Below are 21,113 nucleotides of genomic sequence, written 5' to 3' on the forward strand. Positions count from 1 at the left end.
TGGAGAGCATAAAACTACAAACTGAATCCGCTAGTTCTATTTGTGTAATAGGCAATCTATCTACGACAAGATTTGATCGATGGAGTCGTATGATGCCCTTGCCTTGTTTTATATTGGCTGTCAGCGCTTAACTGGGACTGAAGTATCTGGGTAACAAAAATTGATATAATGACTTAATGCGCCTTATTCTCTTTGAGCTACATCAGTTTAGAGCACTTCTGAGAGAAAAATGTCTGGAAAATATCAGGGAGTCATTTATCAACCTGTTTTCATTAGCATACTGCCTAGCTCTGGCAAGGATTTGAATAAAAAAAAAAAAGCAGGATGGTACAATTTATTTCAGGCCCCATATTTCTTGGATGAAAGGAGACTTCTAATAAAAGGAAAATACAGAAAGATGCTTTTTCTAGCTGGTTTTTCCTTAACTAAAACCCTACCTGAAAAGCTTTTTTTGTTTGTTTGCATTTTTGCTGTTACTAATATTCCGGGGGACATATCCCTGGGAAGGTAATTAGAAAAGTAACGCGGAATGCATGGAGGTTATGATATGCAGAGAAAAAAAAATTTGAACCAAAAAAAAAAAAAAAAACTAGAAATACCCAGGTGTGTCATAGGTATGTCTGTCTGTCTCTGTTTGTTTGCCTCTGTTGGGCATGTTTGTGTGTTGATAATGCACAGTTAGGGAACATGGAGAGAAGTTATCTGCATAAGCGGGTGTTTTGTAGCATTAAAGGGTTTCAGAAAGTTACGATACAGCGTTTTTAGCTCTGTGGAGTTGGAGCCGAGGGGAAACAGAAACAGATCAAAATGTTTGTATAGTGGGCAAATGCATTTGGTATATGGAGTCATTTGTCCTACCCACCGTAGGATGGGAACCACAAGAGGTAATAATAACTGAAAGGCAGTTGTGCGGGAGTGAGTCCTTTTTTGCATGAAATTTTTATGCATCAGTCAGCCTGCATACAGTGTGCCTAATGTATAAAATAAATTGGTGCATAAATCAGATTAAGAGCAGCATGTTGCCAACTTTCGCATTTGCACACAGGAACTCAACATGGATATGGAGGAATTCCCATTTTTTAAAAATCTCTAATAGGGTACAGGGAATCTCTCGAGGAGACACTGCACACGGGGGCATTTTATTCACTTAATCTCCCCACTTCTCACCCCAGATAACAACAGCAGCCGAGTTGCCGAGAGTAAGAGTGGCAGCACGGGAGTTTCGTGGGTGCCAGCTGTGCTGTGGAGGGTGGTGACACAGTATTTTAAGATAACATTGCAGCCCTGTCTATAGCTCCTAATTATGGCGAGGAATTGGTGTGCCAATCGATAGTGATTTATGGTGGGGATAAGCGAGTGCGCACTGCTCACATTGATCTGCATGTAAATTCCTTGACATAATAAGAAGTTATTACCAATGACAGTCACTGTCTGACTGCTAATTCATCGGCACATCCTCCCGTCGGTGAGAAACGCAGCATCTGCATACCGGGTGGGAGTTTGCCCACCCTTTGTAAGTCGGGCCTGTGTGTCTGGTACCCGAGGGCTGGCTGTTGAGTCGATGAGAGTCGAGGTCACACTGTCCGTCTCTCTGTCCAGCAGCAGCTCTGTGACTAATCAAGACGGGAGGTGTGTCTTGCTTGTTTTAAAGCCGGAAATAACTATAGGAGTTTGACTCTGGGTTTAAAAAAAAAAAAAATTGCGGTTTTCTTAGGTATTCTATGTAAGTTCTTCCCACTATTTTCCCAAAAGCCTCAGATAGCAAATGATCAATTGATTAAAATAGGATTGCTTTTATTTTATCCTGTTTTTCTCTTCCTGTGCCTTTTGACAGATTTTTTTAGCCCTCTAGCTTTTTTGCTGCTTAAATCTCGTATGCATGTATATACTTCTACATTTCTGATATCCCAGACTGTTTTTTTTTTTAATTTCATCTTTATGCTTGCATGTCTTTGTTCTTTCTTTCCCCCCTTCTCTTCCAACAGGGCCTCATAAAGTCATCCTTTATAGCTGTACCCCTCTCTTCCGCAGTTGTTAATTGACCTGAAGTCTTTTGTAATTTACATTCAGAGCCCCATGGAAGGTGGCTCCTTTTCACTTGCTTTCTGTCGACAAAATCTTTCTGCTCTAGCTTGCAAGGTCACATTACCTACAACAAGCCATTTTTTGTTTTTTTACAACAAGCCATTTTTTAAAAAGATACTGTGTCATATTCCTCCGTAGCCTGATTTTTTTTTTCCCTTAAGAAAGGAAGTTTTTCTTGATACTGAATGCAGCCGAAGTGTGATTGCTGTGTTCTCACCTTATTTATTCTTACTGGAGATGGTCATTGTTCTTTTGAGGAGATCCCTTGAGAAGCTGGAGTAATGGGCATATACCTTAGAAAGTGAGTCATTAGCTTCAGGTATATGGTACCTGGCTTTACCTTGAAAAATACAAACAGTTTTAAAAACGTATTTTATTATAGGCCATAGTTACAAGGAATAATAGGGGAGTAATAGTAATTTTAATTGCAGACTACTTCTTGTATCCATTAGGGCTGGCTACCTTAGGCTGCTGTAACAACTCCAGAATCTCAAAGGTGTCGGACGATAAGGATGTATTTCTTTTTTTTTTTTTTAAGATTTTATTTATTTATAAATCTCTGACAGAGATCACAAGTAGGCAGAGAGGCAGGCAGAGGGGCGGGGGCGGGGGGGGGGGAAGCAGGCTCTCTGCTGAGCAGAGAGCTCGATGTGGGGCTCGATCCCAGGACTCTGGGACCATGACCTGTACCGAAGGCAGAGGCTTTAACCCACTGAGCCACCCAGGCGCCCCAAGGATGTATTTCTTGCTATGCTTCATGTACATGGTAGGTTGGCAGAAGGGCTCTGATCATTTTAGTCACACAGGGATTTAAGATGGCAGAGCACTTGGTACCTTGAGCACTGCTGGACACTGGGCCAAAGGGAAAGAGTTCTGAAGGATTTCGCATTGGCAACTAAATGTATCATAGCTCCTTGGCAGAACTAATCACAAAGTTCTGTTCTTACCTTGGGATCCAAAGAGGGTAGACGAGTCATACTTGGTAAACAGCTCAAACAAGATTGATTTGTTATGCCCAAGAGATAGTTATTAAATTAAAAAACTTCTTTGAAAAACAACAACAACAACAAAAAACTTCTTTGAGCCCAAGAAGCGTGTTACTGGCCTTAACAGTACACAGATCGGTAATGACCAAAGAGGTCTGGAATAATTGAGTGGAAAGTCTCTAAAAAAATGAGCTGGTTCAGCTCTCTCACTTTTACAGAGGAGGACATAGAGGTCCAGAGAGGGAAAATAATTTTCCCAAGGTTGGGAGAGGAGCAAAACAGGGATGCAAACTCAGGTTTCTTGACCCGAATTCAATGTAATCTCTTTCCTCTGTCTCTCTAACCTGCAATCTTGGGAGCCTCGAGATTCTTCTACATCTTGCTGCTAAACCTGAATGTGTTGGCATGCAAGTCCTGCCTTCACCTTGTCGTTAGTCTGACAGCTTTCCGTTCGTCCAAACGTTCTGGGTCTGCTTAGCTTCCTAGCTTCCCATTTCCAGACTCTTTGGTCCTCATCCTGTCATTTTCATGTGGATGATATTTGGTTATGAAACTAGAGGCTCACTTGATTTTTTTGTTTCAAGTACTAGAATTTGAATGCTTTTATCAAATTCCAGAAATAGGACCCAGGGTGCATAAGGTAGTGTTGAGACAGTTGATGATGGGGTCTTAGGTCTTTTTGGGAGGAGGTCAGACCAAGAGGAACTCCACAGGATGAAATATGTATTGATTTATGTATCTCCTCTGTTCTTTGAGAAAATGAGGGAAATTGTAATTTGGTGTGGACTGTGGCCTGTTTTCTTTACTTGTGATGGTCAGCAGAGTCAGAAGACAAAGTTTTGGTTGGCATTTCTACCAGTTTATTTTTATTTATTTGTTTTAACTAGTTCAAGTTTCTGGTTTGGACATTGAGGCTAGGTAGGTAAACTCAAGGTTTTGAGATGGGAACAGAAAACCTTATAATACTAGCCACCGTTAACACATAACAGGTTATACTTTTCAAATGATTTTCACTATAGACCCAGGTTAGGTTGGACCTTTCCACCTGCTGAATATTAGTTGCCTTTTTATGCCCAAATTATAGACACAAATAGTATCAGCAGGGCATGTGTTATAACCCAAAGCCCGAGATCTTGGCCTTGGATTCTTAAACATTTTTTTTAAAGACTTATTTATTTTAGAGAGAGAGGGAGTGGGGGCAAAGGAGGGGGAGAAGGAAAGAGAGTGTCAAGCAGTCTCCTCGCAGAGCACTGAGCCGGTCACTCGGCTTGATCTCACGACCCTGGGATCAGGACCTGAACAAAAATCAAGAGTCACATGCTTAACCGATTCCGCCACCCAGTACCCCAGCCTTGGATTCTTAGGTGGCAGATATCTGTGGGAGATGAGGCAGAGGGTGGTGTGCCTATGTGGCATCAGAAAGATGCATTCTTGCCCGTGGAGGACACTGATCAGCTTGATGACAGATAAGTCATCCTCATATTTCATTCACAATTAATAAAAGCCCAAGAAGAGGGGTGCCTGGGTGGCTCAGTGGGTTAAAGCCTCTGCCTTTGGCTCAGGTCATGATTTCAGGGTCCTGGGATCGAGCCCCACATCGGGCTCTCTGCTCAGCAGGGAGCCTGCTTCCTCCTCTCTCTCTCTCTGCCTGCCTCTCTGCCTACTGTGATCTCTGTCTGTCAAAGAAATAAATAAAATCTTTAAAAAAAACAACAACCTTATGAAATAGGTATTATCACATGGCTAATATCTGAGGGCTTATTTTTGCTTACTATGTGTTTGTTGTCTTATGTACTTCATATGACTTAATTAATTTCTTCCTTACCATCACCCTCTGGAACAGATACTTTTATTTTCCCCATTTTGAAAAAGAGAAAACTGGGCACCTGGGTGGCTCAGTTGGTTGGGCAGCTGCCTTCAGCTCAAGTCATAATCTCAGGGTCCTGGGATACAGTCCCACATTGGGCTCCCCACTCAGTGGGGAGTCTGCTCCTTCTCCCTCTACCTGCTGCTCCCTCTGCTTGTACGCGCTCTCTCTCTCTCTCTCTGTGTCAAATAAATAAATAAAATCTGTAAAAAAAGGAAAAAGAAAAAGAGAAAACTTAAGTGTAGAGTCTAATATATCTAAAATCACATAACTGGGATATGATGGAGCCAAAGTCAAATCTGGGCAGAACTGGTGAACCCCCAGTTGGTTTGAACCACCCTGCTGAGCTGCCTTCTTCCCCTTCCATGCTCCATTCTTGAAGGGAGGAATTATAGAGCAGTGGAATATGAGCCAGATACAGAATCAGAACCTTGGATCAAAACCTGGCTCTGATTTCCTCCTGTCTGTGCTGTTTTAAGCGACTCCCTCAGCCTTTCTCAGCTTTTCCCTATCAGTACAATAAGAACACTCACCCATAACTCAGGGAACAGTTTTTAGAGAAAGGAGCTTAAGCCCGCAGAATATACCATAAGAACCACTGGCATGCTAGAAGAGTGTTAGAATTTTTTTCCTGATTTTTATAATCTAAAAACAAGAAAGCAATAAGCCGGGCCAATATTTAGTGTGCAGACTGAACTGGAGCCCTCACGTGGTGCAGGTGTCTCCCACAAGAGCACCTGCCACACACCATGGGGGCTATTACTGAGGTCACCTGGGAATTCTCTTTGAGGAGCATTTCATACTAATGTCTTCCCTTCTTTTTTGTCTTCAGCATTTTGCAAATTTGACTCTGGTTACAGGATATCAGTGATGTGATTAATTTTATTTGAAAAATCCTCAAATAACAGAACCCTTATGTTATACTTGCTTAATTATTAGTTGGGGATGGAGTACAAAAATCTTTGGTTCCAACAGAGATTCCTTGACCATGTCAGGAAGAACTTGAAAGGTTTTTTTTTTTTTTTTTTTTTTTTTTTTAAAATTATAAATATGAGTTCTCTATTTTTCTCTTAGGAAATTCAAGCTTTTTAAATTTTTTCTTCCCTAATGTCTGGCAGAAATATAAATCCTAACAGATATGTTTGGCAAAAAATGCAGTTGAGAAATGCTTAATGAAAGAAACTAATGCTATGGAGAGGACATTTGAATACAGATTTTTGGAAAGATTTCCATCATCCTATGAACTCTTTCCTGCCAACTGTGGCTGGTATGTTATCTGTAAAAATGCTCATCTCTGCACATTAAAAAAAAAAATGGAAAATGAATTTTCTAACTATTTGAAAAGTCTTTCCAAGAAGAATATCAGTGGGTTTTGAATTCACTGGTGAAAGATAAAATTGCCACACATTTTGGGTAATTGACATCAAGGAATGTGGAAATTTACCCACTGAATTCAAACAACAATCTGAGCATACCTGGTTAATGAGATTGAGGAAGAGTTGTGATTCAATGAACTCAACCTGTGATCAGTTTCTTCCATACGTACTGTGGTACTGAATAATGGTCCCCCCAAAGTATCCTATCTTAATCCCTAGAACCTGTGAATATTAACCTTCCATGGAAAAAGGGTCTTTGCAAATGTGATTAAAATAAGAATTTTGAAGTGAGGGGATTATCCTGGATTATCTTGGGAGCCCTGAATATAAGCACAGGTGTCTTTGTAAGAGAGGCAGAGGAAGACCTGACAACCATGTAGGAGGGAAAAGCAATGGTGCCCAGAGAAGCAGAGATTGGAGTGGTATGGTCACAAGCTAAGGAAGGCCACCACACTTCTGAGACTTGAAGAGGTAAGGTACAGATTCCCTCCTAGAGCCTTTGGGAAGAGTGTAGCCCCATTAACACCTTGATTTTGGTCCAGTGGTACTTGTGGGTACAAGAACTCTAAGAGGATAAGTTTCTGCATTTTTCTTAATGCCCCCAGGTTTGTGATAATTTGTTACAGTAGCCACAAGAAACTAATATATATACTTAAGTACCTTTTAAAATTTATGATTCATTTATTAAAATTGTGTTAAACTGAAATTAGAACTAAACTTTTAAGTGGGCTTTTTACAAAGTATTAAGCCCCTATTTAAAAAAAATAATGAGGCATAAATATGTAAAGTCTCTGTAATGAAAAAATTAGTATATATAATTACCTGTTTTTCAGTAAGCTCAAAAAAGATTTGACACCACTGATGAGTAAAATTGTATTTAAAATCTTGATATTTTCTTTCCTACCCTTAAAGTACCTATTTAATATAGGTTTACATAATTTATAAGTAAATCAACTTATGTTAGGGTACATGATAAAACAAATTTGTGGGGCACTTGTCTTAAGGGATTACTGTCATGATTAAACTAGACAAATGTGAGAAGTCTTAGAACATGATAGGCATCTGAAAACTATTTAGTGAATGGATGGATAGATGGACGGATGATGAAAAGATGGAGGATCCCTAAGCGATAGGCCTAGAAGAGCATCACTGATAGTAGGGCTTAGCTGTGGGCCCAGGTGCGCTTGATTCCAAAACAGGTGATCTTTCCCCTTTGCCATCTTGTGAAGAAGTATGCTTGTTAGAGCTTCTGTTTCACCGTTTCATGAAGGGTACAAGTGAGACTTAGTGGTGAACATGTAGGGTTGACTCATGTAGCAATGGGATGGGGTGAGGAGGAGTGGGAAGTACAATGCCACGGATTCCCTGAGAAGGCAGGAGATTCCTTCTCTGGATGTAACTGTGTTGACTGTAGTGGGGATTAGTGTAGTGGTAAGGGGATTTGGAGGTAGTTATGGTGGGGTGGGCTGTGGGACTGTGCTCAGTCTTCCTGCAGTTCACCCAGGAAGGCAGGTAGCTTTAGGTTTTTGCCTAAATGTGAGAGACTTTGAGGATCTGTCAACAACAGAACAATAGAAGATTCATGAACACCAACTCCTCTTCCCCATAAGGAGTGTTGGAAGAGAAGTAAAATTCATACACTGATCTTTAGACAACCAAAATGCCAGCACCCACGATGGTGGGGAACAAGAAGATGTTTGGATAAATTAAATTTTGACAACAATCAGATCTAGTTTTGGTCAATATCTTTGCTCTTGTTTTTGACCAAAGACACAAAAGCAGCTTTCACTCCAAGTGTTAGCAAGATACTACCTAGATTTGAAAGTGATCTGTCTTCCAGCTCATGTTTTGATAGAGCTAACAATGACAGGAAAATATCCAGTGAACTGGGGTTGGGGGGATGCTGAAGGTGGATAATAAGAACTTCAGAGCTGTTAGAATCCTTGGCCCAGCCCCACTGAACCTGTGGAAAGGGGCAAAGTCTCTGCTAGCTGACTTATGAGCCTAGTCTTGGCAACACAAGAACAAAGGCCAGTTCTTGGAGATGTACTTCTTGTGCACTGGTGCTGATGGGGTAATAGAGTAGTTTTTTTGCTCCTCAGGTCACTGACGTTGATCGTCATTGTCATTGTTCCCACGGCCTCAATAGCCTTATGGAGGGGAATTCCAACAGTAACCTGTGCTCTCCTCTGATCTGGTTTCCATGCTGTCCTCGGTCATGGCACTCGCAGGCTGCATACCTTCCAGTGGTTTCCCTTAGGTTTAGAACTCTTACTGTTGGCAAGATTTTCTCCTCCCTTCTACCCCTCAGCCAAATCGTATGTCACAGGCAACTCTCTTTGTTCTCTGCAGAAGATTCTGTCTTGTCTTGGGGACCTTGAATCTGGCCTTCCCACTGCCTTCACCTGCCCTCTCCACTTCCATCTAGCAGACATCTTTGCATCCTTCAAGTCGCTGGTCAAATAAGGAAGGCCCTCCTTCAACCATGTTGACTAGTTTGACTTTCCTTGCTTTGTGCAGCCCTAGCATCCTGAAAGTCCACTTTTGGGATATTTATTTAACTTATATTTGTGTATTCAGAGTCTGTGGGCCCTGTAAGACCATAGTCTCGGAGACGTCACTGCACAGTGCCAGGCACATGATAGGCGCTCCATCCATTTGCCGGATGAATGAATGAAATTTTCTAAGACAGAAGGTACTGTGTTTTATACCCTCACAACCAGCATTGTACCTGGCACCTAATGAATACTGGTTGAATGGAACTCAACAGAGAGGCAGTGGGATAGGTTTGCTTTAGGGGCTGTGACCTGGTTTTAGGGTTGTCAGAACTCATCCCCTTCACTCCATCCCAATGAGGCCCAGGTCTGAGTACCTGTGGAGGTCAAGTAGGGAAGGGTGATGGTGGTAGTTGGGGGTTAATCATACATCAATTGGCCTTTTGAAAAGAAAAAGACAAATATACAGATTCATTAATAACAACTATTTCTAGAAATAATGAACTGAGGGTCTGTTATTGCCATGTTTTTGAAATGTGAAAGAGAAACCAAACAGGAGAAGAGGCTGTTCTCATGGCAACCTTTGCATTCTGTTTGCAACCTTAGCCTTCTTGAAAGATTCCCATATGAGTTGTGGTTATAGTGTTCAAGTAGACGTCTCGTTTTTGACCCGGGAGTGAGAAGAATAATTTTTAGGCGATGAAAATAAATACTCACCTGACTAGTAAGTACAGAAATGGGTCTCAGGGCTTCGGATATCAGCTCCACCATCTGAAATGTAAATATCTCCTGAAATTCCCATTTAAGAGCAGATTTCACCTGCAAGTAGACTGTTATATCTTCCTGAAAAATATATACACCCTAGTGAGGGAATAAACACATCATTACACTTTCATGACAGATAAGCTCAGCTCTGTTCGGGTGTAAACTCATTTTTCTTGGGTTGACCTTTAAATAGTATTGTGCTATTGTATGGGATTTAAATCAATAATTTTGTCAAAGCAAAATATACTGCAGGTGTTTTATTTTTTTCTCTTTATCATTTAAACAGTTCTGTAAACTCTCAAGGAGTAATGGATTTCAACATGTTGTCCCCAGGAAGGGAACAGGGGAGGGAGGGCGCGGGAAGCCACATGTAAAAACTCACTTAGTGGCAACGAGGCAGAAGCCTGGGATGGCATCAGATCTAGACTGTTCCGTTCTTTTCTTTCAGGCAGCAGAGTTGGAGGTAGCAGTGTGGGCTGTAATTAGTGGTGTAATACCTTTTCTGCATTCCTGTTATAAAGCAACAGAGTGTCCCAGGTGTGAGGAGGTTAAAATGAGAAGTACCCAGTAGTTATGAAGCAGCAATAATGAGTTTCCTTCTACTTACCATGGATTTGTGTGATATACAGCTTGCAATTAAGCATGGCTTGGTGATTCAGTGATTAATGTATATACAGCTCCTAAAGGAGGGAAGCCGCCCTCCCGTCACATCCTTCATGATGTTTACAGCTGGGTACCTATTAACAGAAAGATGGAAAGGGCCATTTACAATTCAGTAACCTTTATGACAGTGAACTCTTTAATCAGCATTTTATTTCCTTTGTAACACTTTAGTCATCTACAAATGTCAGAATAAAATAGGGCCATGAAATATTTAGGATCGGCATGTGGAAATTGACTTCCCTTGATTTAAGCTGCTGTGTCTTTTCATTTTGTTGTTTTGGGAGCTTTTACTTTTATTGAAAGACAATTTATAACTAAATGCTCCCAACAGTGACTGGCATTAGGGTAGGAGGAATTTCAGAGAGCCAAGTTCTGGTTCTATAAAATGTGTTGATGCTTGCTATATTGGGTAATAAGTTATTCAAATAAAAACATTAGCGAAGGGTTTGCATTTCAGAGCAGTATTTAGTAGAGGTACAGCCGACTCCGCAGAGTTTATGACAAAATACCCCGACATATTTTAGAAAGGTAATTAAGTATGAAGTACATCCATAATAATTTAAGTCAGTTATAGTGTGTACCTGAAATATGCATTATTGTCTTGCATTATTTTCTTAGTGGGATTCTGGGACTTTTTCAATTCAACAATAACCACCTTTCAGCTTTTGTGTATTGTTGCAAATGTATGTAATACGTATTAGCAGAATTGCCATGTTTATATTTAAAAAGAATCTTTCGACAGTGATATTGTATTAAATGATTGCATTATTGTTTATTTGTGTCTTTTGTTAACTCATTTTAAGCCAGTGAACCCAGACATATCTCAGTAATACGTCTTAAAAATGAATCTTGGACCACGGCATGCTTTAAGAATTTGGCCTTGTGTGGTAATGCCCTCCTCTATCCCACCAGAGGTTTGTGGTGACTTTTTGTTGACTGTGGGACGCACCTCAATTTAGGGAGACCGTTCTTTTTCAGGGGTAGTGAGAGAGTCTTGGTCTCATGTGGGCCATGTGGGACTGCCTTTTACACTTTCTTACAAGATACTGGGGGCGGGGATGTTACCTCTTCTGCTATATGGAAACCAGTAATTGGAAGCAGCAAACATGGTGTGTTGGAAAGACCAGCAGCTCCGGTGTCATTTGCAGCCCTGACAGGAATTTCCAATCACGGTCAGGTTCCCTACCTCTCTGGGTTAAAGATAAGGGACTGTAAACGGAATTGGTTGACTGGACTGGGTGTTCCTTCAAAGGAACAGTGAGGAAGAGAGGAAGGAGAAAACATGGAGAATAAATAAATAATAAATAGGACCTGAAATTCAACTCCCTCAAGTAAAGGGGTTCTGTATTAGACTGCATAGATGAATATCCTGAGGACAGTGTCCTTACCTGGATGACAGAAGGGGAGTGGCGGTGGGCTGGGGCAGGTCTGATCATCTCACGAATTTGTTGCAGCCGAGTTAAGGTGTCTACTGGAGGACTTAACGCAGAAGAAGACCCCAGCATGGCTTTCTCTTTTCCATGTTTTCATGAAAGGACAGCATCCCAAGCTGTCTTTTGGTAACAAAACCCCACTCTCCAAAGTATCAGCCAGTAGTTTGAGTTGGGATGTTTATGGAGAGTTAAGGTAGTAATCTCCAACTTGAGAGTTTCCCCCACTTAGTTCACGGAATAAGAAAGGAGGGAAATCCAAGGATGGAAATTGTATGCTGGCCAAGGAAAGGGGGGCGTCAGGGCTTGAGATAGTTAGAAGACAACTTTTTCTTGTGTGTGTGTGTGTGTGTGTGTGTGTGTGTGTGTGTGTGCGTGTTTTCTCATCTCTCCTCCTTGTCTTGTTTTCAGCTCACTTTAGAGATAGTTTTTTGGAACATGAAATGGGCGATAACAAGCAAGATCATATAAGGGGCAGCAGGAGGAGACTCTGAAGACTGAGGTTTTTTCATTAAACAGGAGTGGCTGAGTTACTGCAGCAGTGAGGCTGGCTCTGTGCGTGAGCGATGGGAAGGCTGGCTGGAAGGGTAGGTTGTACCACGTGGGAAGTCCGTTTAGGAGGGCAACATTTCAAAAAGACTTTTGTTCCATCTTTTGCCCACCAGTTCACAAGAGGTGCCCACAGTGGTGTCTTGGATGACAGGAAGCAGTGGGAGCCTACAAAATTTTTGGTGGCTGTAGGTTTTGCTCCCAGATTTCCAATTTTAATTCACTGAACTTTGACTTTTTGAAAATTTTTTTTTAATTCAAAAAGTATTGTGAAACATGATCCTAGAAAGTTTGAAAAAAATGAAAGAATAAAAAAACCCTCTAATTCTGCCAAATTGACACAACTATTATTATGTGTGTATATTCTTTTTCCAGAGGCATAATCCTGCATAGTTAACATGAGAGCCAAGTGTCAATTTTATGTTCAGCCTTTTTCATGTTACATTAAATAATATGCATTTTGCCATGTTGCTTCATGGTCTTCATGATCATCATTTTTGAGGTCTGTATATTATGTCATCAAGCGTTCCATAATTAAAAAAAATAATGTTAAACATATTTTTACATATTTTTAAATCTTACTATGGACTGATTAGTTTGCTCCTATGTTTTTCCCCCATAATAACAGCGTCATATACGTCTTTGTGCATATGAATTATCCATATTTTCATTTATTTTCTTAGGAATAGAGTCCCAGGTATAGAATTATTGGATTGAGGTGATTGCATTTTATTGTATCACTTACCTACTTATAGCCCCAAACCTCTTAAAAGCCTTAGATAAATTTCTCCCAAGTTCTGGGCTAGGGATATGCTTTAGACTCCAATGATTTTTTATAAGAAGCTTGTGTTTCTGTAGGGAATTTTGGATATTTTGAAGGCTCATGAGGATCTAAAGCCATGGAGATGATACCTTCCATTTAAAATTCTGCTTTAGCCAACGACAGCAAATCAGGAAAAAATCAAGCTGGAATAAGGCATCTGTTGGGCAGCCAGAATCTGTTACAAACTATCAATCATGTTGATCTCACAGAATCTCGAAACAATCCTGTAGGTTGGGAATTTGTAGCCCTAGCTGATTGGGAATTTGTAGCCCTAGCTGTTTCTTTCCAGATGAGGAAAGGGAAACTCAGCAAGGTTAGGTGATCCCCCTGAGGTCTTCCAGTTTGTGTGGAGTGAGAATTTGAACTCAGATCCACCTGAGCCAAGCCGGTACCTGCTCCAGGCGGCCATGTCGCCTTTGTTGGGAAGAAGGGTGGCCAGGTGAAGCACTAGGGGCGTCCCTGCCGTACTTTAAGATGAGCGGAAAATGGTGGTCATTCCCCCTTGGTGACATCAGAAACTTACTGTCGCCCCTAGGACTTAGGTCTTTGTAATGTTTCCTGTGCCCTTTGGCAGAGCCATCTTTATATGCGTCTCTCAAATGACAAAACATAATTTTGTTTTAATGCACAGAGGTGGTGGGGATTCACAGTGTACCAGGGGAATAGCAGTGGGCAGCATATTCAGGAACTATTAAGATGGTGTGTGTGTGTGTGTGTGTGGTAGGGGGGCTGGTGGGGGAGCTGGAGCCCAAACCCTCTTGGCCCTCTCCGATTCTGTCTGTGTGCTTTCCTGAAAGCAGTGAGGGGATGGGCATGTGTCAGGAAGGAGAGGTGGCCTTGCGTGGAAACCAGATTGGGAGCTGTTGGTGTAGAATCTGCCCAGACAGATGGATGGTCTGGAAGAAACCTTCCACCTAAGCACTCAGGAACAACAGGGAATAAGTATGCTCAAAGCTAAGAGATGAGTTCAAGGTCATCATGCCCATGGATGCCGGGCAAATTTGGAGGCAGGGCTCTGTCATCCCTGTGTTGACGAGCCAGTGAGAGATACACATGAGAGAGGATGACTAAGTGGCCAAGCTGAGAAACAGGAATGGCTCTGTGCCTCAGTCTTCCTCTTGCCTTGGCCCTGGTCAGCACCGTTGCCTCTCCTTGGAGGCTGCAAGGGGGCTGGAGTTACTATGCGGGGAGGATGGTTTTTCACGACTTGGTTGGGTTTTAAATAAGGTGGGAAGGCAATTGGGGTGGTGAGGGGCTGGGAGGCGGGTGGCCACTGGTGTTTGGCTCCTGGTGCCTCTCCGACCCTGTCTCTTTGACGGCCCGGTACTGCATTTCCCCTGAAGCCTGGCATTTCTCCGTGGTAGGGGTGGGGACAAGGCATCTGTGTCGCGCGTTCTTTTTTTATTTGTTTGTTTGTTTGTTTCTTACCCCCCGATGCTGAGGACATGTTAACCCACATTCATTCTGCTGCTTTGCCCCCTCTCGGTCAGGATTATTTAAATGTTTATCCTTCCTTCCTTCTTGACCTTTCTCGTTCAGTCCTAGTTCCCGGGTCCTGCTTGTTTTGTGTTTCATGAGCTTAGCAAACCGTGGCCTCCAATTCCCTAGTTCTAGTGTTTTCACTTAAGATGAGGAGTGATGAGCCAAAGGTTTCAGGCTCAATCCTTGAGCAAAGGACCGCTCTGACAGGGATTATTATTTATTTGTCATCTTGGATGTAATAAGCTGTAGGTACAGCTTCGAGAGCCCTTGATTTATTGTGCTGTCTACTGCCACTAGCGGGGCGTCTGCCGCGCCGGGCAGGATGAATACCACACTGTCAGCTCTGTCGATCCGTCTCCACCACTGCTCTCTCTCTCATAACACATTCCCATTTCATGCCAGAATACATAAACAATCTTTCATTATTTTGATGCCTTTTTCATATTTGTTCTTTACAGAACATAAAGTTTGAATTTATGGGTTTCCTTTACATTATTTCAACACACTCCACCATTTTCCGGGTTTGTGGTTTAACTCTCAGAAATTGGCTGCCAGGTGATTTAGTTATTTTGGCTTTCTAGTTTTATAGTTATTTAATATCGCGATGCCAGATACTGAGAAAATGGAGTGCATGGAGGGTGAGGGATTTGCAGTGTCGGCGCTTGTCATCAGGGCAGCGTGATCACAGGGAGGAGGCGCGAGGGTTAACGACGAGGCGTGGGAGATGGGAGATCATTTGCTTATTTATTTATTTTTAAATCCCGTCTTAAAAATGGACGTTGTGGCCAGCTCAGGTTCCTCGATGGAGCTTGAAAGGAGAAAGGGAACATCCCACAACTGCTGGGAATTAGGAAGGTTTTCTAAATTGGGGGTTAAAACGCCTCACTTATTATTATTATTTTTTTCCTCAGCTTTTCAACAGAGCAGCTTCAGTTCTCTTGATGGTTACCTGTTCTCTCTTCGCTGCCTCTTGTATTCATCCCAGCCCTCCCTCCGTTTTTGCTTCTGTGTTTTAGAGAGTTGGTCTTATTGCCTAATTTTCAATAATTTTCCTATTCTTAGGTTTAGTTCCCCGAACTGGGGAAAGAGCTTGTATTTAAAGGCGTTTGTTTATAGACTAGGAGGTTGCTGCCTCTTTTTCCTCAGTAGAAGGCTAGGCTTGGGAAATGGAGGGTGTATCTGCTAATTCATTCACTTACTTGCACTGGCCTATTTGTATGGATCTCTCCCCGCAACCCCGGGCTCCCCGTCATCCCCTGCCAGCCTCATTTTAGTCTTCTCAAATTTCATTATCTTAATTTTAACCAAACATAACCATTAAATATATATTCTCTTACTTGGGCACTTTCATCTTTTTGAATAAAAAAAAAAATTTCCCCCCAGTTATTTTCCTTGAAATTTAAATTTTCAGAGAGCTAGTGGAAGAAATTCATAGAATAGATTGCACTGACAATGCCCAGACTGGCGACAAGGACTGTATGTATGTGTGTGAGAGTACTGTGTGTGTGTGTGTGTGTGTGTGTGTGTGTGTCTTGTCTGCTTACAGGGTACCGGTCAGTGCATGGAGGAGCCTGGTGAATTTCACTCCTCTTGGTAGTTCCTGGCAAATACAAGCCATCGACAGGTGAGATCGTACTCCAGTCAAGGTCAATTAATTGTGTGGAAGTCGTGGCATTTGGGAAGTTTAAGTCGTTTTCAGGGACAGTGCAAATTTGGATTCTGTGCCTGAAGTTCCGGCTCCTTTCGGGGAAGGTCTCATGCTTCCATGCTTCTCTGCGGTTATATGTACCTGCCCTTCCTCTGAGCCCTGTGAGAGGAAGGGGCCCAAGGTGAGAGACGCTCTGCTGCCGGAAAGTTCTCTTGAAGCCTGCCTCCTCCCTGAAAGACATTAATGAATGTGGATTTGAATGCCATCAATGCAAGATAATTTTGTCACTCCTCGCTTCCCTTGGCCGCCTTCATTAGAGAAGTAGGGAATTTGCTTAGCCCACATCACATTGTATGGGCCTGTTGTGGCTGGAAGGAAACCCTAGTTAATTAATATGAGAAATTTGTTTTGTGTCCCTGGTTAAAAAGACGGTGCAGGTTGGTGTTGTCAGCAGAAGCTGCTTGTCACTTTGACCTGTTCTGTTAAGTGTTTGATGTGTTTTCTCAGAGTAATCTGTGAATAACATTAGAGCCCAGCCAGGAGAGAAACCGAGGGAGCAATAGCAGAATTAATATCTGGGAGCGTTGATAATTATATATCAGAATCTAATTTTTAGCACAGAAAATGTGTTAATGACAGAGAGGAAAACAAAAACCACTAGCTTCTCCCAGCAGGCCCCAAAGTGTCATTTATTATTTCTCAGCTGGATATCTATCAAGTTTATGGGTTAATTTTTCTGCAGACTGTTATTTATGGGTTTTTGTTTGTTTTCAGCCATCATTACTAACAATACGGTTAATAGCAATCATTTGTTATCCAGCACTAGGCGCGACGCCTCAGATGAGAGCACTGAACTGAGAATAGTCATTTGGTAGCTGAATAAGGCCCTGACAGGGCCCATTTATAATAAGCTCATTCTATAACGTCCATCCTATTAATAAAATTTTGTTGCTGTCTAATTAGAGATGTCTGATGTGTAGAGTAGCAACGCAGAGGAGACTTTGTGCCACTGCCTTTTTTTCCCTCCCCTTCCCCTGGTCTCTGGTGTCACGGCCAAAGCCCATCCGGGCATGCGGGTTTGAGAAAACAAAAGGAATGAGGAGCGAAGGTTGGGTGAAGGTTCTGGAGTAGGTGCGTGGCGGTAGTACTGAGTGGAGACTGAAGAGCAGGAAGGCCTTGCTGGCTTTCCAGTCCTCTTTTCTCTTCGTGCTGTTGCCCGCACAGCCCGGGGTTGGTAATTTGCAGTTCCTCTCCCAAATCTTTCTTGATACGAGGGGTGGTGGGTCACAGGGTGCTGCGATTGATTTCCTATTCCACACCGAAACTTAAAGCATCTGAGCCAGGCCTTCGCTCTTCAAAGTTGGTGCCTGGAAAGGCAACACATCATTTACTCCTAAGTCACGAGAATTTCTTCTGGAAACTTCTCTTAGTTTGTCCCCACAGGTTGTCAGTTTCATTCGCTACGAAAGCGAACAGTCTCCCCAAATAAGAACTGGGGATGCTATACTAGAACACCAGAGTCAATATTTTGTTGTCACACTTTGGATAGAGAAATGGGCTCGGTTAAATCCTTTTTGTCCCAGGAGATCTTTCAGGTTTTTTTTTTTTTTTTTTTTTTCTTTAATGACAAAGAAGCTTTGGGGCTTTATGACTGGATGTGCATATCTGTTGGGCAAAGGGTTGGAATTCCAACAGCTACGTTTGGAATTCCAACAGCCCTTACTTAGCAGTGGATGATTTGGGGAAAGTTAATGAATTGCGGGGTTTCCGCTTTCTCAGTTTCAAAAATCCGTGGACCCATCCCTGGGGAATGGTGTGGTTCGAGGATCAAATAACAAACATGAAAATGCCTTCCAAGTAGCAAGCTTCCCAAATGCTAGTTCTAATTATCAGCAGTTACAGAAAAACCTGCCCCACCGAGCTGCTTTATTTTAAAGTCATTTTAAACCCAGTTGTATAAATAGTTTTACTGATTTAATTGCTCATATTTCAAGTGAAATTCTGCTTTCCACCCTAAGAGTAAAATGTAAAGAAATGTGTAACATTGAAAAGTTTTTTTTATCATCCTGATTATGGCTCATTGTGAAGTTTGCCCTGTTTGTTGGGGGTGGGAGTCGGGGAGAAGGAGTTCAAAATTCAGGGAAGAAATATTTTAATAATTTGGCAGGTGCTCAGAATTATACATCTTTGAATTAAGAGCACACAATCAGGCAGTACACCGAAGAATGTTTTAAAATAGTTTTGTTGCTAGGTAACTATTTTCCTCTTCAGTAAGCTCCCCCCCTCCACGAAATGTTTTGCAAATGATCTTTTGAATAAGAACAATCGTCTAATATTTTTCTCCCAGCATATCTCTTTGATTTTGAAGGTAAAACTTAAAAAAAAAAAAAATCCACTGCAAAATTTGCCTCCTAAACTGGCGATGAAAGTGCTGTATGGGGCTGGGCTTGCATAGGCCTGGGTAGTCTGCTGTTTCTTTTTTCCTTTTTTTTTCCCTCCTCCTAACCTGCACTTGACTACAGCTTATCAACCCTTAATTAGTGCTACATTTTCTCCCTGTGATTTCTATTGATGTGTGGTATGGGAAGCTGGATTGAGCCTCCACCTGACTGGTGTGCAAATTGTTCTAGAAAATTCAGCAAACATCTCTCTCCATTCCCCGCCAACCCCCGCTACCCCTATTTCTCCCCCCCCCGCCCCCCCGTTTCTCTTTCCTTGTGTCTTTCTCTCTTCCATTCTCTTCAATAGAAAAGGTGAAAAGCAGGACGATAGGAATCAGGTTGAGTATTAGTGTTTTTGCTGGCCTGAGCAATAGAAAACGACAAGCGGCTGACTGGGTCCTCTGTCAGCAGATCGGGAAGCAGGCAGGCTGTGGCAGGCGGGGGGCTCCCCCGCGGCCTCCGGATGGCTGCAACACGGCTCTGAGAGCCCAGAGCCCAGATGAAGTCAGCACTGACAAAGTGAGGGGATTGATGGATGGACAAAGCAGGCAACTGGATGTGAGAATGGATGAGGGCAGAGGGGGAATTTAACACAGACAAACAGAATGAAAGACAGAGAGGAATTGCCTGCTAAAGTATGCCCGCCCTTAGATCCCACAGCAATTTACTCACTGCTAACTGAACACCCAAGGATTGTTTGCATCTTTGCAGATTTTCCTAGCCTCCCGGGCGAGGGAAGCTTGCAGATTCCCGCTACCGTGTGCCAGGCTTTCTCTTTCAACCTCCCTCTGTACCACACACCATCCCCCCATGCCCCCGCCACACTCACTCTCACTTATTTAATTCAAACTGAGCAGCTGATTATTTCCAATAAGTTCACACAGTGTTTCTGTAGAATAAATTTTCTTCCCCTGCCATTATTTTAATGTTTCCACTAAATTTGCTTTAATCAGTTATTGTTGCCTTAGTGTAGTAAATAATAATATTTACCTGCTCCTTTTGAAAATGATGTTTCTAGAAGGAGATCTATTGTTGCTTCATGAAGGAGTGTGATAGTCATGATAATGAGTGCCTCCTTTGTGCAGGAAAAACTTAGTGTCTTTCTACCTTTATCCAGCCCATGTTTGTTGATGAGTGACTCAATATTTAATGCTGGTAACATTTTACTTTAGGAAGTATGCTCTCACCCAAACCCCGATATATTATATTAGGCAAAGAAATAATTTAAGAGGTTAGATCTCATGTTAAGTGTTACTACAATCAAATTAAGAAAAAAAAACAAAAAATTAATTAGGACAGAAAAAAGGTGAATCTTAATTTTCCCCCCTGAGAAAAATGTGTAATTTTGGGTGTGGTACAATAGGTTTACTATTTATGGAATGGTTATTTCAGAAAAGAACAGTGTGGAGTATGGTCCAAAACCCATTTGAGGTTTGTTTTTTTTTTCTTTTTAAATACAGTCAGTGATTATATGAAGCAATAGAAGGTAAATCAAATTATTATAATTGAGTACCATACTCATATATTTTTAGGATTTTGTTTCATTGTATGAATAAAGTGACTTTCTGAGACCAGTTGATGGGGGAGTCTTGGATAAGAATTAGTGTTTTTAAAATTCTAAAAGAGAAACATAAACACACATACACATTGTCGGAAAAATAAAAAGGTAACTTATCCCCAACTTAATTCTATCCGGCCTTTAGTGTGATGGTTTCAAAATGAGCCATTGTGTTTTTGGTTCTTTCAGGGAACCTGGGACCTAATGGAGCTTGGAAAATCTCTTAGTTTGGAATACGCTGAAGGAAACTTTGTATTTCAGAATTGATGCTGAGGGGTCTAATACATCCTTTGCACATTTTCCATCCAAAAGTAAAGTTTGTTTTTTCTTTCTTCCCCTCCCCAACACTTCTTCCCTCTCCCCTAAAAGAAATGGCCAGGAAAGACAGAGTTTCTATTTTTTTTTTCTCTATATTACAAACAAACAAACAAACAAACAAAAAAACAAAAAAAAACCCCACCAAACCCCTTTAAGGGTGCTGGTTTAATGTGTACACACCTGGTTTTGAAGTGCTACTTCCTTGTGACCTTCCTCCAGACTGCACTTGTTTGTCTCCTCAGATTCCACAGAGAACTAAATGTCTGAGGTAGCAACACGGTTCTAAGAAATGTTGGCCCTGAATGCACTATCAGCTGCCTTCACAATTAAAGCAAGGTCTTGGGAGAAGGACTGTTGATTTGCTAGAAATGATGAATGGGAGTTTAAAAAAAATGAAATTAATACATTGTCTATTGCATGGAGATCCATGAGACATATTTTCAGGTATGGCACAGGTTATCTATCACTCTGCCGATGTTGAAAAGTGGATTGGCCCTCATGCTCACACCCACTTTCCTCATGTGGACTCAAGGCTGTGGCAGCCCGGCGGCCCTGCTCACCCTCAGGTACGCAGCCGGCTTCGTGTAGGGATCATCTGAGTTCAGAGCCGGCTAACCGCTTGGATAT

The 21,113-nt window shown here is 41.9% G+C and overlaps 1 protein-coding gene and 1 long non-coding RNA gene across 5 annotated transcripts in view; one reads left to right on the forward strand and one right to left on the reverse strand.

The window, feature by feature from the left end:
- The window catches only part of LRMDA (leucine rich melanocyte differentiation associated), a 1,078,273-nt gene that overhangs the window by 244,256 nt on the left and 812,904 nt on the right, over nt 1-21,113 (forward strand). The window lies entirely within an intron of this gene.
- On the reverse strand, nt 1,523-19,689 carry LOC125084750 (uncharacterized). 2 transcript variants are annotated; one of them, XR_007122690.1, is made up of 6 exons: nt 19,601-19,689; nt 10,182-10,311; nt 9,957-10,084; nt 9,527-9,580; nt 2,303-2,425; nt 1,523-1,677 (listed from the first exon to the last, which is right to left on the reverse strand). It is a non-coding gene; the product is annotated as an uncharacterized LOC125084750 (long non-coding RNA). The 2 variants fall into 2 exon arrangements; XR_007122691.1 differs by lacking the exon at nt 9,957-10,084.

This window comes from Lutra lutra, chromosome 14 (genome assembly GCF_902655055.1).
Source record: "Lutra lutra chromosome 14, mLutLut1.2, whole genome shotgun sequence".
NCBI classification, from domain to species: Eukaryota; Metazoa; Chordata; class Mammalia; order Carnivora; family Mustelidae; genus Lutra; species Lutra lutra.